General features: G+C 45.9%; 1 non-coding gene across 1 annotated transcript; it reads left to right on the top strand.

The window, feature by feature from the left end:
* The first annotated feature begins 3,374 nt into the window (after positions 1-3,374).
* LOC140627086 (U6atac minor spliceosomal RNA) lies at positions 3,375-3,499 on the top strand. Its single transcript, XR_012026035.1, has one exon. It is a non-coding gene; the product is annotated as a U6atac minor spliceosomal RNA (small nuclear RNA).
* The last annotated feature ends 8,852 nt before the right edge of the window (positions 3,500-12,351 follow it).

Raw genomic sequence — 12,351 nt, 5'->3', positions numbered from 1 at the left:
TCCCAGCAATAAACTGCTTCAGTATTAAAATGGCACATAACCCTAAGGTACCAGAATAAAGGATGTTAATTCGTCTTGGCCCCTCTCTGCATCTTCACACTGTCCTACTCAGGAGGGACCCGAGTGGCAAATTTGGGAGCAGTAGTTGAGCTCTGCCCCTCCTCCTCCACCTTTCTTCTTGGGCTCTGCTCATTTTCGAAGAACAGGGTCCTGGGCCTCTTTGAGCTGGGAGATGAGCTTGGTTGGGACCCAGCCCTGGTTGGGAGAAGACTGTGGGTCTATCGAGTACTGCCTGAGGTTGCGTGGAGAAACTCAAATGCTGGGATTCAGCCTGACAAATTCCATTGCTTCTATATTTCTAAACCACATCCTCCAAGCTAACTTTTATCAGTAATAAAATAGATAGTTTGATCTAAAACAAGAGGATTTGTCTTTGATCTAAAACCACATCCACATTCTCATTATGCCTTCACATTTGTAGCATGTCATGAAGTCTACAGAACACTGTTGCCCGCGCTCGCTCTTTGATCTTCTGGCAACCCAGGGGGGTTGGATGGATGTGAAAGCTTTTGGTAAGCTGCTTTGGTGTCATAGTCACACGTATCTAATTGCCTAAGTCCTGTCAGTGAGCTTGGAAGAGATGAACTAACTTGCCTGTGTTGTAGGTGAAGGGCTAGAATTAGAACCCAAGGCTTCTGGCTTCGAATAATGTGCTCCTAAAGAATCTGTTAGCAAGAATACTTGCAGAGAAGGGTGGTATCTGCAACTGGACACTGACTGGCTTAATCCCAGAATCTTGTTTTGAGACATCTGCTTTATGACTTCATGAAGGGACCTTTAGGATCAGTGTCCATAAGCTCTAGTGTGTATGTAACTCACGTGGGAACCTTGATTAAAGTTGATATTCTTGTAGCTGACACCCAGAGAGGCCGATTGGGGTCCACAGTGGGACTAGGGATTCACATTTTTATAAAGACCCAACTGTTCTAAACTCTTATCTGTTTTCTGTAGACCAAGTTCTCACAATCCTCACCCCACTTTAATGTGGGTGTGCTCCTTAATGGTGACACAGACTTGGATGATGGTTTACACTGATGCAAACACACAGAGGCCCTTCTAGCCCTCAGGGTACCCTAGGACCCCCTTCTGGATGCAGTGGCCCTGAAAGAGAGAGGATCTCGGAAGGCACCAAACCTACAGCCTGAGCCTCCAAGCAACCGAGTTAACTGCTACATCATTAACTCATCCTGAATTAATTTACCAGGAAGGGGCAATGCTTGGGGCTTCAGTATTGCCTGTGTGTACATGGATGCATGAGGGAGTAAACGAGAAAGTATGTTTTGTAAGAATATTTGCTTCTTTTGTTAATCAATTAGTGCCTTTCAATGAATCAACAAATAAGGAGGAGGCCCCAAATACAACAGTAACAGTGTAAAGAGTATGGGAGCCGATGGTATGGTTTAAAAAAATATTTAAAGACAAGGTGAGGATTAGGAATGCTGATGAGTAATTGCTACATTTTCTAAGGGCACAGGGAGATGCTGTGAGCCTACTGGTTTTTCTCTCTTTCTACCTCCCAGCCAAGCTTCAGAGGAAACTCCACGTGAACTGGAAAAGATGAATTTCAAGCTTCATTGAGAGCTCTAAAACCTTAAATCCTTCTTGAAAATAACCTGCCTCTCAGGAATCTTTGGTCCCCCCCACCCCAAATTATAAAGCTTTTTCCTTGGGCTGTGGAATGGCTGCATTATTAACTATGATTACTTAAGTCTCTGAATAGAAGGATGTAATAAATCTGAAAGTATTTGTTCTGGTTTGTGACTAAGCAAAACTGTATAATATTAAATCAGATGTTGTTATAAACATATGAAATAGCACATTTTTTTCCTAACTTAGGGCATTATGGCATGAAGCTTCTGGGAATCTTAAAAAAATGTTTTTACATTCTTGGATCTTGAGATTGGCTTCTGCTAAGTTTTCTTCTTTCTGAGCACTGATGCCATCTAATAGTGCTTCTGTTTAGATCTCCGTTTTCACAGTGAGTTAGGGAGGTTGAGTAGAGGTGTTCTTACTTCTTTGCAGGCTATTTTTCTGGGGTCGAATTGGTGACCCAGGCTCTGTGTGTGTGTGTGTGTGTGTGTCCATGTGTGCCTGTCGGGTGGAGAAGATGAATGGCATCCGAGTACCCTGGAATGTTTGGGTTGGAAGGGCTCTTAGACACAAACTAGTTCACCAACCTCCTCATTACCGAGGTCATTTTTTCAAACTTAGGTTCAAACGTGTGGGAGAGAGAAAGCCATAGAAATCTGGAGGTTGGGAGGAATTTTGAAATTCAAGTCCAAGTTTCTAGGTTAGGCCTCTGTTGCCTCTAGCTTTGTTAGAGCAACTGGAAGGTTGTCAGCAAGCCCTGGGTAATGACAGATAATCGTGATCCTGTGGAAAGCTCCACGTTCGCCTGTGGACAGTGGTCAGGTTGGCTTTCATTTCGCACCCCAACCCAGTGGTAATGCCTCTGAATGGTGTACACAATCACGAGGAAAAAGCCACCAAGAAGTTAACATAGGGAGGGTTAGAAAGTGATGACAGTGTTTCTTGTGTTGGCACTGATGGGCAGTTTTTCTTTCTAGAGTTTCCAAATAATATTGTTCTTTTATAATTAAGATAATACATTTATACGAAAAATAAAACTACAGCTTCAGAACATTTGTGTATTTAATAATCACCTTTTAGAAAGATGAGTTATGATATTTAATGACATTCTACAAATTCTTTAGAGCTACACTGTCCAAGATGGTAGCCATTTGGGGTCACTGACATGTGCCCAGTCCAAATTGAGATATGCTGTATGTGTAAGATACATACAAGATGTCAAAGAATTGGTAAAAATGAAAGAGTGTAGGGTATTTCTGCAATCATTCTTATAAAGACTATGTGTTGAAATGATAACAGTTTGGATAAATAAGGTCAAGTAAATTATTAGAATTAATTTCATCTGTTTCTTTTTTTTTAAATATTTTATTTATTTATTCATGAGAGACACAGAGAGAGAGGCAGAGACACAGGCAGAGGGAGAAGCAGGCTCCATGCAGGGAGCCTGATGTGGGACTCGATCCCAGGACCCTGGGATCATGACCTGAGCCAAAGGCAGATACTAACCACTGAGCCACCAGGTGGCCTTCATCTGTATCTTTTTAATGAGGCTACTAGAAACTTTATTATTTATTTATTTATTTTTATTTATTTATATTTCCTTAAGTCATCTCTGCACCCAACGTGGGGCTTGAACTCACAACCCTGAGATCAAGAGTTGAATGCTCTACTGACAGAGTCAGCCAGGCATCCTGCTACTAGAAAATTTAAAATTATATATGTAGATGTTGTATGAAGGAAAGAAGGTTAGCATTCCCCTTGACAAGGACAGAGAGACCCTCGGGCCTGTACAACACACACAGAGTTAAGGCATCATCGCCTACTTGGTGGCATCCAAACATCGTTTTGAGAAAGGAGAGTGGTTGCTGAGTGGGTACAAGTATCCCTTTGGGTTAATAAACACGTTCTGGGTAGACAGTGGTAGTGGTTGCATAATATTATGACTGTTCTGAACGTCACTAATGATAAATTTTATGTGACGTGTATCTTACCACCATAACAAATTGAGGGGGTGCTTGAGTGGCTCAGTCAGTTGAGCATCCCACTCTTGATTTTGGTTCAGGTCACGATCTCAGGGTGTTGGGATCTGGCCCCCTCGTCAGGCTCCATGCTCAGTGGGGGAGTCTGCTGGAAATTCTCTCTCTCTCTCCTTCTGCCCCTCCCCTGGCTTGCATGTGCTCTCTCTCTCCCTCTCTCTTGAATAATAAATAAATACATCTTTAAAAAATTGCATATGTGCCTCATGTTACAATTCTGTTTTCAACGCTTGTTTCAAGCAAAGAGGTGGGGGTGTGGCTTTGCTGAAAACAGTGACTCTAGAAACAGAAACAGAGAAGGCAAAGATGGGCTGAAAGCTGGTGGGAGAGGTTGGAACACTTTTCTCTGAAGGCCCCTATCTCTTCATAATGCCTTCCTCGGATCTCATTCTCCTTTCCTCCCTGCTTGGCCCCCTGCCCGTTGCTGGGTTGCTCACTAAGATTACTTTTTCCCTAAAATTCCTCACAGTTTATGTGGCGTTAAGGAGTTAGGAATCTTGAGGGTTGGGAATAAAATACAACACCCAGATCAGGTTCGACAAGCCCTTCCACCTCCCAGATATTATTGATTGAAAATAAAATCCTTTCTGTGCATCTCTGGAATCCAGCTTCTTCAAAGGAAACCCCATGAGGCAAACTGATGTGTGGAGTTGGAAGTCAGGACAGTGGCTGGGGGGCTCGGGGTTGGGAGGAGGTGGGGCAGCCAGGCCAAGGGGTTGTGGGGGTTACTTTGTTATAGATCTGGTGACTGATGATCTCAGGGTATCCATTTAGTGAAACCCTATCGAGCTTGTGACTTGTGTACTTTTCTGAATGCCCTTTATACCTAGAATAAAAAGTCAAAACAAAACAAAACAAAACAAAAACCAAACCATCCTGTGAGGTGCATACTTTTTTGAGTGGAAAGGTAAGAGTTCTGGAGTGAGTGAATGCATAGGGGTGGGTGCATGTTCTGTGAGCATGGCTACTGGGGGATGCTCTCTTCCCTTCCTTATGGGACTTGAATTGTCATGATAGGATCACAGAGAATCACAGAGGATCACCCGGACAGGGTGGTCTTTGGAGATCCTTCCCAGACTAGAGACCTGTGAGTGACCCACCTAGAAAAATTCACCTTCGTACCTTATCTCTTGTCTCTCCATCTGGGGCATCCACACGGTCAGAAACCAGGGAGGAGGGGTGTCAAGGGTGAGCTGTTGCTTACCAAGGGGCCAGCTCAACTATTGGTGAGGGGGAGACAGCTAAGGATGGTCACATCCATGTGGGAGAGTAGAATTTCTCCCCTGCTTACTCAGCCATCCAGGAGAATGGAATCTTGCCATTTGCTGTGATGTGGATGGAACTAGAGGGTAACTGTGCTAAGCGAAATAAATCAGTCAGAGAAAGACAATAACCATATGATCTCATTCATATGTGGAATTTAAGAAACAAAACAGATGAACACAGGGGAAGGGAAGGAAAAATAAAATAAGATGAAAACAGAGAGGAAGGTAAACTATAAGAGATGCTTAACTCTAGGAAACAAACAGGGCTGCTGGAGGGGAGGCGGGTGTGGGGGGATCACTGGGTGATGGGCATTAAGGGGGCACGGGATGGAATGAGCACTGGGTGTTAGATGCAACTGATGAATTGCTAAACGCTACCTTTGAAGCTAATAATACAGCCTATGCTAATTACACTGAATTTAAATAAAAAATTAAATTAAAACATAAAACAGAATTCTTCCCTTGGTGTAAACAGATGCTTGCAAGAACAGGAGGGACCGCTCTGCAGTGAGCAGGCCCTGGCTGCAGTTATCACCTACGGAAATCCTGTGTGGTGGTAAATTCCCCCCTCAGTGAAGCCTGGAGAAGAGATGACAGGGAGCAGAGGGGCCGGGAATGCTAATGGGGGAGCTTGTTAGTCTGATAGCGGCTGGGGAGAGGCAATGGGGGACGTGGCTTGGAGAAGCATACGTGGAAACAGGGAAGGAAAAATAAATAAGTGAGATAAGCAACTTCATTTGCTTCCTCCCTTCTTTCTCTTCTATTTTGTTCTGGGGACTGTGGTCTCCCCAGGATCTCCTTTTCTGGGGACAACAGCCTGGAGACCGATTTTGACAACCAGGCCTGGCTCCTCCCTCCCCACCCTGTGCCCACCCCACCACAGTGCACTTGCACACCACTGGCTGGATGAGCTTCCCAGAGCCAGCCCCCCAACCCACACCCCTTGCCAGGGCCACCAGCTCAGACCCCGGTCCCCACCTCTCAAGTACAAAGAACACAAGGCTACACAGCCAGCTGGACCCCCTTGGGACTCCCCCACACCAGAGAGACCAAATGCTGGGGTCACTATGAGGGAGCCAGGTCAGGAGAGCTTAACAACCACGTTGTTGGCTTATGGGGATGTTTTTCTTTTGTTGGAGCACAACTGGAGCTGGTCAGATTGGCCCCGTTGTTGGCTTATGGGGATGTTTTTCTTTTGTTGGAGCACAACTGGAGCTGGTCAGATTGGCCCCATGCTGAAGCGCTAAGGTTCAGGTCCGCCCACCTGCTGGAGGGCAATGCTCCAGGTTCCAACATCACCATCAATGGGTTCCCCTAGAAGGACTTTGGACGTTGGGTGCCTGGCGGGGCTCCGTCAACTCAGGTCATGATCCTGGGGTCCTGGGATTGAGCCCCGAGTGAGGCTCTCTGCTCAGTGGGGAGTCTGCTTCTCCCTCTCCCTCTGCCCCTCCCCCCACTCATTCTCTCTGTCTCAAATAAATAAGTAAAATCTTAAAAACAAAATAAAACAACACAACTCTGGACCTCACTTGGTGGGCAAAAGGGAACAGGCAAGAGGCTGGAGAGCAGCCTGTCCACGCCCCAGCTCCGGTTCCACTGACCGTATGACCGGGGCTTTGCCAACCTCTGTTGGGACATCCCAGAATAGGTATGTAGGCCTCACATGTATGTAAGGATCTGATAACACGTATGTAAAAAGCAGTGTGCCAACTGCAGAGTGTCCGAGTGCTGGCTCTCCGGTAGGGGCTTGCAGGCAGCGGGCTGTGAGCGGTGGGCACAGTGAACTGTTGGCCAAAAACTCAACTCCAGTCTGCAAATGGTTAACTTTTACTTGACAGAATCTTTAAGGGAAGAATCAGGATTCCAGTTAAATCAGGGAAGCCCTACCACTTGCCCAGAGCTCGCGCTGTCTAGTGACCCAGGAGAGAAACAGTTCAGCAGAAGTTCAAGTCATGTAATTCAGAGGAACTGTCCTTTGAATGGCACTTTGGGGCTCACATCCAAAATCACGTTTCCCAGTCTGGCCTCTGGGCCATTGCTATCCTGCTCACCTCACCTCCACTCCAGGGAGGGGATCCGTGCCCTGGGCTCCCGTCTACAGCAGTCGATGCCTTTAGAAGCTTTTCTCCATCACCGGTTTAAGCCCAGGCCAGTGGATTCCCCTTCTGCTAGACCTGCCTCCTCAAGGGCACTCCTCAGTTTGGAGATGAGATGCACCAGGGCAGACTCGAAAGGGAGGGGAGGTTGAAAGTCTGTCCAGTGCTTAGCTGCCCTGGGAATGTTCTCAGGATAGATTGTGAGGTTCTAGAGGCAGGGAAGAGAACCAAAGCCATTCGCTAGATACTTCTGGAGCACGTACTATGGGCTAGGCACCATTCGTCATGAGTCCAACAGATACACGCACTGCAATCACTAATGAGTCTTACTGTGCATTAGGAGCCTGGCATCAAGCAACTAGCGATGCACGTAATTAGTTGCAAGTGTGATGAGTGCCCGAAGGGGAAGTGCAGGGTGCCCAGGGAATGTTTCAGTCGAGCCCTGAAGACTAATGGCCTCAGCCCGGTGCAGGGTGTAGTGGTGATCAGGGTCAGACGTGGGGAAAAGCATTCCCAGCAAAGGGCACAGACCTAGTGCGTATTCCTCTATGAGAAGGGCCATAATGCCACATTTGGCTTGCCTATCCCCAGCCCGCTCCTAGCCTCTCATCTCAATGCCTCTGGGACTCTGCAAATGTCATTTCTTGACTAGACACAGAGAGGCCACGCTGAGTTACAAAACCATCCCAAAATTTGTACATTTTCATGATATGCGTAAAACTTGCCTATTCCCTTTTGCCGCCCCCTTCCTGCCCCTTACATAACTGACCAAAAGAGAAACCCGAAGAAAACACACACTCCCAGAGTTTATTATAGTCATTATGACTCAGACAGATTCGAAGACTAGAATTTAATGGAGTTTTTTCTAACATTCCTTGGGGACTCGAAGGACTTTTTTCCCACCAGCCATTGAAGTAAGATTATAAAAACACATTTCTTTCTTAAAAGAAAAGAGATAAAATAAAAAACACCCTTCTGAATTCAAAGTCGGTTAGCCTAAAAGCAGAGCACTTGTTCCATATTTTCATGTCTCCCTACACCTGCCTCTGCCTTCTCCTTCCCTCTTTCTTTATTTCGCTGGTAGTAATAAGCGAAATAAATAAAGGGTTGATTTCAATCTCTTGACCTTGCCATGTGACTTTGGCTAACCCACTTCCCCTGTCTCAACCGCAGCTCTTTCAAATGTAAAACATGGGCATGGATCATGGGACATGGGCATGGATCATGGGACATGGAATCCTAACATTTCTCGTTTCTCCTGGGAGAACCTCAACGGAGGGGTACTTCATCCAGCAGCTCCAAGCCCTGTATTGAAAAGCCAGCATCAATGGAAAATCTCCTTTCTCAGGAGGGAAGCTGGAGGCAAGTCCTTCCTCGTCTTTTGGGATCACCTTGGTGGAGCCAATTGAAGTAGGGTTTCCTCTGTTTCAGGTCACCTGCCCTCTCTCCAGCTTGCCCTGTCCCCACATCCACCTGCCTGGGCTTCTAAAGGCCTTTGGAACTCGAGAAATCTCTCCTTAGTTTTCCCAGCTACACCTACTGCTCTCCACGTGGATTCCCACTCCTGTGACTGTCCACACCAAGAATCAAATGCCTCCAGGGTCCTGGTCTGTAACACAAATGAGAGAAGATGTCCCGGTGAGGTGCACAAGCCCACACATGATAGGAGGGACCACCTCTGGTCTCATGATTGATTGAAGGGGATCTAAGTTTCACTTAGATCTGACTGGTTGGCATCATTCTGGAATGAGTGTGCAGTGTTGCCAGATAATCTGCCGCTCTTTCAAGAGAATTGGTATCTATAAGTCAAATGTGGCTCAATTTCTAAAAATCATGACAAGGGGCAAAGACAAAAGTCTATGGATCAGATTTAACCTATGGTTGTTGGTTGTGACCTGTGTGTGTAGACACAGCATTGGGTCCTTTATACAGTCTACCTGGTATTTACAAAACCCGTAATACTTATCTGTGCATTCATTCACATAATTAATATTCGCCACCTACCATGAGCTGGTCCTGCCTAGGAAGATAGGGAGCGTAGGTAACTAAGATGTGATACACTGAAAATTAGGAATGCCCGTGTGACCTTGAGCTTGGGCTGGGCGCAGACTAGCCCACTGATTGTATGTCATTCAGGGCTATGAAAGCAAGGAAGGGCCTTCTTGTACCCTACCTCTTCCTCTCTTCCTCAGCTTTAGAAATATCTTTGTCCTGGGGCACTTGGGTGGCTCAGTCAGTTAAGTGTCTGCCTTTGGCTCAGTCCATGATCCCAGGGTTCTGGGATTGAGTCCCACGTTGGGCTCCCTGCTGAGCGGGGAGCCTGCTTCTCCCTCTCCTGCTGCCTCTCCCCCACTCATTCTCTTTCTGTCTCATAAATAAAATCTCAAAAGAAAAAAAAACCACTTATCAAAAAAAAAAAGACTAATGCAAATTGTTTCAAATCAGGTTACCTTTTTCTACCTTTTACTCACTGCTGCCTCCCTGTACCCTCCCCCCAAAATAAAGAAGCAAAACCATAGAAATGAATAAGAATAAAAGTTTTATCTCTGAAAGCCAAGGTCATTCATTCATTCAGGATGAGAAACCTAACCATTTAACAGATGAGAGCTTTATTTTTATTTATTTATTTATTTTAATAGATTTATTTATTTATGATAGACACAGAGAGAGAGAGAGAGAGAGAGAGAGAGGCAGAGACACAGGCAGAGGGAGAAGCAGGCTCCATGCCGGGAGCTGGTTGTGGGACTCGATCCCGGGACTCCAGGATCATGCCCTGGGCCAAAGGCAGGCACCAAACTGCTGAGCCACCCAGGGATCCCCCAGATGAGAGCTTTAAAGGGCAGATTTTAACCCTCAGTATTAGTGGGAAAACCATTGGTTAGGGTTCAGATCACCTGGCTTCCAGTCCATCACTGCAACCGTGAGATCTTGAGCATACTGCTGCTGACTCTATCTAGGCCTCAGTTCCTCCTCCATCCTAATACCCCCACCCCCTTCCCTCACCTCCCTTTTCCCACCCTCAAGTTAAATTAGAGGATTTTCTGACTTGAGTCCTGGCAACTTAGTGGAAGGAAAACATAAAGAAATATGAACAGGGGCGCCTGGGTGGCTCAGCTGGTTTAAGTGCCCCACTCTTCATTTCAGCTCCGGTCTTGTTCTCAGGGTCTGAAGATCAAGCCCCATGTTGGGCTCTGTGCTGGGGGTGGAGCCTGATTGAGAGTCTCCCTCTCCCTTTGCCCCCTTCCCCCACGCTTTCTCTATCTCCCATTCTATTTTTTTTTTTTTGAAGATCTTATTTATTTATTCATGACAGACACACACACACACACAGAGATGCAGAGACACAGGCAAAGGGAGAAGCAGGATCCTTGCAGGGAGCCTGATGCGGGACTCATTCCCCAGACCTTGGACCACAACCTGAGCCCAAGGCAGATGCCCAACTGCTGAGCCACCCAGGCATCCTTCTCTCCCTCTCTAGAAAAAAAAAAAGAAAGAAAGAAAGAAAGAAAGAAAGAAAGAAAGAAAGAAAGAAAGAAAGAAAAAAGAAATATAAGCAAACCTAAACCTAAGCATGCTCCCTCTACAGGAGTGGCCAGAGCTCTGCTCCACACAGGACAGAACGAAGGACGGTGTGGTGGAAATCTCACCTCCTCTGCCCTTCCTCAAGAACCAAGAGACTGGTTAAAAGCATACTGAAATGCAGCATAAAACACAGGCCACACCAGAGTCCAGGGCAAGGTTTTAACAGCACTCTAATACTTGGCAATTTATTTGGATTTCCATTTTCTTAGGCGGAACCTCTGCATCCCCCCATTCACCAGGCAGGATTCTCTAACTGGGGCTTTGGAGACATTCATCAGGAAAAGGGGCCTGGGGGAGCAACGGGATTTGGATGAAGAGCCGGGAAATGCTTCCTTGGGGGAAAAGGAAATCTGGCACCATCAGTAAGGTTGAGTCTATAAAATCATCGTCCTCTGGGATTAAAAGCTTGCTACATGTACTATTTTAGCAGTCAGTGAATCTCATTAACTGCCTTATTCAGAGATTCCACTTCCTATAGCTGACTTCTTTTGGCCCATGACCTGTCCTAGTTCTTATATGGCTAATCTATTGAATGTTAACTATCAGAACTTGCTAAAAAGAAAGCACAAAAACCCAGCCAAACAAAACTTGGTTATAGCAAGTTTCATAAACATCAGAGAAGTGTTAAGAAAGTTGTTCTTGAGGCTTTCACACTTTTTGAAGAAATGTCTTAAAGCAGACCCGCAATCAAGGGTTTTCTAAATAAGGTGGAAATTAAACACTTTGAGAGCTTCCTGTTCCATTGAAGATAGTAAACTAGCACAGGGTGCTGGCTTTCTCCCAGAGCCCAGTCTGGGAGAAGTGAGAGAGAGTTGCTGGATCCTGGAAACAAAGAGAAAAACTTCTAGGGATTGTGGTGAGGGTGGGAGATGAGAATGCAGACTAGAAGGGGCAAAGCGTCACAGACAGGGCATGATGACAATCATCTTTAGGTGTCAACTTGACTGGGCCTTGGGGTGCCCAGACATTTGGTCAAACGTTCTGAGTGTGTCTGTGAAGGGGTCTGGATGAGATTAATAGCTGAATCTGTAGACTGACTAAAGTAGATTGCCCTTCCTAATTGAATGGGCCTCAATCAATCAAAGACCTGAACAAGACAATAAAGCCTGAATTAGAGGACACCCCTTCTGCCTCACTGCTGAGCTGGGACATCAGATGTGAACTGAAATATAACTCTTCTCAGGTCTCAAACCTGCCCATTTTTGGACTAAAACTTACATTAGCTTGGACATTAGCTCTCCTGGTTCTCAGGCCTGAATTCAGATTGACATTGGCTCTCCTGGATCCCCATCTTGTTGACCACGGGTCTTGGGACTTATAAGCTTCCATAACTGCATGAGCCAATTCCTTATAAGCTATTGATTGATCAATTGATCTATCTCCTATTGGTTCTGTTTCTCTGGAGAACCCCAAGGCACAGGGGTTGTGCTGGGAAAGTGCTTTCCAGTTAGATTCTCTTCTCTCCTTCATAGTTACTTAGATGAATCACATACACCACATGGACCTTATAGAAAAACAAAACAAAACAAAAATGTGCATCCCAGAAGCAGGAGACTATGATCCTAGATCTTGCCTAGGATGGTAAGTGGAGGCTAGCTAGCCTCCTCTGAGTACTCCCTCACCAAAACATTCCTGCTGATGCTTTGGGTTTGGGGGTTGCCACAGAGAAAGATCATTTCTGAAAAAGAGCAGTGCCAGGGTAAAGGCTCTAGGCCCTTCCTT

This window comes from Canis lupus, chromosome 38 (assembly GCF_048164855.1).
Source record: "Canis lupus baileyi chromosome 38, mCanLup2.hap1, whole genome shotgun sequence".
In the NCBI taxonomy this organism is placed as follows: Eukaryota; Metazoa; Chordata; class Mammalia; order Carnivora; family Canidae; genus Canis; species Canis lupus.
Note: the sequence above shows the minus strand (reverse complement) of the source record. Positions and strands in the feature narration are given on the sequence as shown.